General features: G+C 34.1%; 1 pseudogene; it reads right to left on the bottom strand.

Moving 5' to 3' along the window:
* Positions 1-2888: 2888 nt before the first annotated feature.
* On the bottom strand, positions 2889-5263 carry LOC108731848 (WD repeat domain phosphoinositide-interacting protein 4-like; annotated as a pseudogene).
* Between the last annotated feature and the right edge of the window lie 139 nt (positions 5264-5402).

Here is a 5402-nt window from a genome sequence, read left to right as displayed (position 1 = left end):
ATTCTTTTAGATCATCCAATCATAATTTTAGATCTAGAAGAATACGTCAATAGCAGCGAACGCTCACTCAACTGTTGAGTCCGCTGAATGCAGCCATTGATTGCAGTTTGAATAGTCGCATAACGTTTCCTGCTTCATTCATAATCAAGGTAAATTTACAAATGCACTGAAAGTAACTTCTATAATTTCTTCATATTTTTGATATTTTTTTATTGATGTCTAAAATAAATCTACATATAAAATATATTTCTGGATGCGCAGAAATCAAAGCACAAAGGCTCCCAGCGTGCAGCCTCCCAGCGTATTACTCGTCTGAAATCTCGTGAAATGTCTGTCAAGCCTGCATCTGAAAAAAAAAATCAAACCCAGAAAAGCTGTTATTATCAACAAAAATTTAAAAAAGGTCAATGTTAGTGCAAAAAACTAAAACTTTGCATCTATCAAAGGAAAACGTATCTCTAAAAAGCCCGAAGGTTTCCCCTTGATTGGTTTTCCGACTCAAGCATAGAGTCACAGTACCATGCAGAAATACCGGATCTCTCGATCCAATGAATAGTCCTCCTCGGGGAGCAGAAATCTCACTTTGGTTTTGGATAAACTCTTATGCGGGGTCTACAATAGAAGTAGCAGTCGTAGGGTCTCAAGTCATAGAAAATTGACCAATCACAGTCGAATATGAGAAGAATAATCAACAGTGATTGGTCAATTTTCTATGATTTAAGATCTTACGACCGCTATAACTTCTATTGTAGACTCCGCATTAGTTTGAGGTTAAATTGGAGATCTCACTGGGAAGTGTCGTTCCAATTTTAATATATGTACTGCCGAAGCAAGTACAATGTTTCTTCCAATATTGCTTATATAGTAAGTAATACATTCACATGTACTAACGAGAAACACAAAGTTACAAGTTTTCGCCACCTATTGGCACAATTTGGCATTGTGCGACATAACCTCGAAAATAAGTATGGGACATTAACGATTTCTATAAATACTGCGGTAATTACGGAGATGACGGGCGACCTCACCGATTTTAATGAAATTAGGCTCATTCGATGCGTTTTTGCATGAAACGAACGAATCTGGCAGAAATAAGCGTCGCTCTGCCCCGCGAACCGAGATATTTAGCGTTAAAGTTGACGACCGTTCAGGTTAGGAAATCTGTCATACCGATTCGATATAAGCGCTATGAGTATGCCTTTTCATGCTCTCTGATCTCATGCGCATGCGTTTAGCGATTCTTGTTTTCAATAGTGCACGAAATTTAAAATCAAATTAAAAAATGAATTAGTTACTCGTGCAATGTTTCTATTATACATAGTTGTATTCCAAATAAATCATAACATATGTGGACAGTGGAGTGTGTAGACAGTAATGTTTGGTAACTTCCACGCGGTTAGGCCCCAAGCGGGTAGGATATGTTATTTTTTTTTTGGTTCGGGGCGGCGTAGCCGCCCCGAACCCAAACATTACTGTCTACACACTCCACTGTCCACATATGTTATGATTTATTTGGAATACAACTATGTATAATAGAAACATTGCACGAGTAACTAATTCATTTTTTAATTTGATTTTAAATTTCGTGCACTATTGAACCCAAGAATCGCTAAACGCATGCGCATAAGATCAGAGAGCATGAAAAGGCATACTCATAGCGCTTATATCGAGTCGGTATGACAGATTTCCTAACCTGAACGGTCGTCAACTTTAACGCTAAATATCTCGGTTCGCGGGGCAGAGCGACGCTTATTTCTGCCAGATTCGTTCGTTTCATGCAAAAACGCATCGAATGAGCCTAATTTCATTAAAATCGGTGAGGTCGCCCGTCATCTCCGTAATTACCAATACTGCAAATAAAACTCAAAACAAAAATCAGAGATTATTTAATGATCAATTAAACACAAAATAATTTTCGTGGTAAGACTCGATGGACCCGATGCGATGTTTTAGTGACGTTATCACAATTAAATCTCGGTGTGCTGTGTTCAAGAATATATTATTGAAATAAGTCAAATATATTTGAATCAGAAATGTGCATTTTACGTTAAAATATAAATAATAATCTACATCTATATGTATACAATGTAAACTATGTTTTATGTGTCATCATAAACAATCCATGCCTGTTTTTTTTATCCTTGCACTAGACTGTAATCTCTGAAACTTTTATCTCTATTATATATTTTTATTTATTAGTACTAAAGTTAGACATATTAACAATCATAAAACATAATTATTTTTTTTATACTGTGTAATTCGATTTATAATAATTTATATATTGTACATTACTTGTACTGTCTACATAAAAAAATGTATAAACTTAACACTTAAACAATATGTAAAAATTCCATGTAAACGAAATCTTAAAATATATGGCATAATCCTGTTTCTAATGATTAGAGCAGAGTTTCCGTTTGCTTTAAATTGAATCATGTATTTTAATGTATTTGATTTTTGTACTTATAGATCCGTTGGGAATTATGCGATTGAAAGGATGGAGGTATGGTGCATTTGTTGGAGGTTTCGTCGGATTTTTTGGTTTTTGCTGTTACGTTACTATGATACAACCCATGCTGAATCCTGAACCATACAGTATATATCTGCCTTCAGACTATTAATAAACAATCAAATGTGCACAGTTAATTATCTGGATTAACTTTTTTTTTCAGAAAGAATTAGAGAACGAGCCTTCTCAGATAGACCTTCATAACTTAAATTTGTAAAATTTGTTGAAAGTTCCTATAAAATTATTCGACATGTTAATTACATGTTATGATGTTATGCAGTTTCTTTTTATATTCCCAAAAATTCTATAAAGGATAGGTAATATAGATATAAAGTTAAATAGGTTATTTACTAAACAAAATATATAATATAAATGTCTGTTCATATTTATTAAAACTGTATAATTATGGAAAGTACATAAGTCATAAAAAAAGATTGTATTCGAAGACTCCATGGAACACAGATTTTTCCATAACTTATGCGCTTTCTACGTAATCAGCGATTCGATTACCTGTACAATTATATCACATACAACAAATTTCGTTCGTAAACCGACTAGAAATTTCGTTGCAAGTATATAGCCTTATATAACTATACGCACATGCATACGTAATAGGCCTCATATTAAAAATCGTCGTTATCACACATGTCGAGGAAGACGTCGAATGCTTGTCGATTGCAATTGCCTTCCGCGAAGACGTATTTGTGAAACGTTCCGTCCATACATACAGCTGAAATTACAAAAAAAAAATAAAAATATAAAGAAAGAAACAGAGTGTATCAGCGACATTTTTCGCAAAATAAATACAGTACCTATCACAGAATTGTGTGTCCCAAATGCACAAACGCAAGCGCATTCTGGAGGTACTGTGAAGGTAGCTAATGCCCACTGACTCTCGACGTAATTGCCCAAGAACCCCATATTTGAAAAGCTAAGATAAATGAGATAACAATATATGAAAAGTTGTTTGGCTACATTAAATAGAAAGGTAGCATTACAACTGATGTAAAGCCGTGATTAAACTAGAGATTAAGATTAGTTTGGAATTTAATCAATCAAAGCAAAGTTCACTAAACTTGAGATTGATTTTCTCTTTCTTCTGATTAATTAAATTTTAATTCAATCTCAATCTCTAGTCTGATAACGCTTAAGATTCTTTAACGTGATTTAAATGCAAATACTAATCATGTATCTAAATATTCCTCATGGATCTAAATATATTAAGTAATCATATTAAAGAACAGTTTTAAAATAGTTATAAAGCTGCTTTTTCTACTGAACACAGCCTTTACTTAAAAAACGATATAATCTACATACGCGCGCGCGCGTGGATCGTCGATTCAAACTCGTATTTTTCAGAGCAAATATATGAACTGTTCCTTTATCGCTCGAAACACACAAGAATTCCGAATCTCTATTGAATGTTATGCTAAATGAAAAAAAAATATTAAGAATCATTAAAAAACTGAAAAAAATTAATTGCACTATGGCAAAGTGCTATAACATTAGATATTAATCTTGTATACTAACCAATAGGGAGTAGCAGGATCAGCATCTTAATTCAACTAATAAACTTCTGCGCACAGAATCCCACACTCTAATTAAAGTTTCCTGAACAGATGTAGTCGCGATTATGGTCCCATTAATTTCCATTAACATGCCAGTGCACCCTGTTGTTATTGTAGCATATATGGACACAATAAATAAAATAATAAAACATATCTTGCTTTATTAAAATACCAATTGGGATATTGGATAGCTTAGTACTTCAGTAATTGTAATATAAATAAAAATTAAAAATAAATTCTAAAGTAATTGAGCCATGTAAATTTTTATAATGTTGAAAAATGCAAGTAGCAAGAAGAAATACTTGATGTGCTGAAAGAGTAACAGGTACACTGGAACTATCAGCCTCGGTAGCTCCAAGATCCACCAATTGTACACTACCAAGTTTGTGGCCAGGAAAGGCCAGCAATTGCCTTTGCGCTGTCGCTATTTCTACCAAGTCTGTTGGATTGTCTCTAGTTTCAAGTGTTAACAACCTTCGAACAGGCGTAGGAAACGAAAAGACATGTATCTCTCGCTGCAGTGTCACTATCATTCTACAACATAAGAATATCTTTCTATAGAGCAGATGTATAACATACAAGAATTTACAATGAGAGAACAAAAGAGGAATCCACTTATTCCTTCACAATCTGACCGCTTTAATGATACTGATAAAGGTGACTTCCATGACGAACTTTTTCAATAGATCGTCGTAAATCAGAACAGTATTATCAGCAAATTTAGCACGATTCCCACCACCTACCACGGCAATCACATTTGTTCTCCAGAGCATCTCGGCCATGGAGATACTTCCCATTAAATCATTATCAAAATGCGCCTTCTCAACCAATGGGTCGACATTATAGATTCTCAGTCCAGATTCCATGCAACACGTAAAACGACCTAGGAAAGAGAGATTGTCTTAATCCTTAGTGTTATAAATATGATAATCAAAAAGAAATGATGATAAGAAGCTTTGGAAATGAGATGACAATTGAATATGATTCCTATCTTGTTCCCTTTTGATTAGACAGAAATATACTCTTACTTTCCTCTAATCCAGGCCTGTTCAATTTGAGCTCCTGAGCCAAAACACAAAGCCATCGACGTAAAAAAGTTCAATGTAAGATTTTAGGAACTATAAAGTGTTGATAACCATTACTTAGATGCGTATCAACACTTTACAGTCTGCAAAATCTTACCCATATTGAATTTTTTGCTTTTTACGTCGATGGCTTTGTGTTTTGGCTCAGGAGCTCAAATTGAACAGGCCTGGATTAGAGGAAAGTAAGAGTATATTTCTGTCTAATCAAAAGGGAACAAGATAGGAATCATATTCAATTGT

Source organism: Mycetomoellerius zeteki, unplaced genomic scaffold (assembly GCF_001594055.1).
Source record: "Mycetomoellerius zeteki isolate Tzet28-1 unplaced genomic scaffold, Tzet1.0 scaffold140, whole genome shotgun sequence".
NCBI lineage: Eukaryota > Metazoa > Arthropoda > Insecta > Hymenoptera > Formicidae > Mycetomoellerius > Mycetomoellerius zeteki.
The sequence above is the reverse complement of the archived record's forward strand: the minus strand, read 5'-3'. Positions and strand labels throughout refer to the sequence as shown.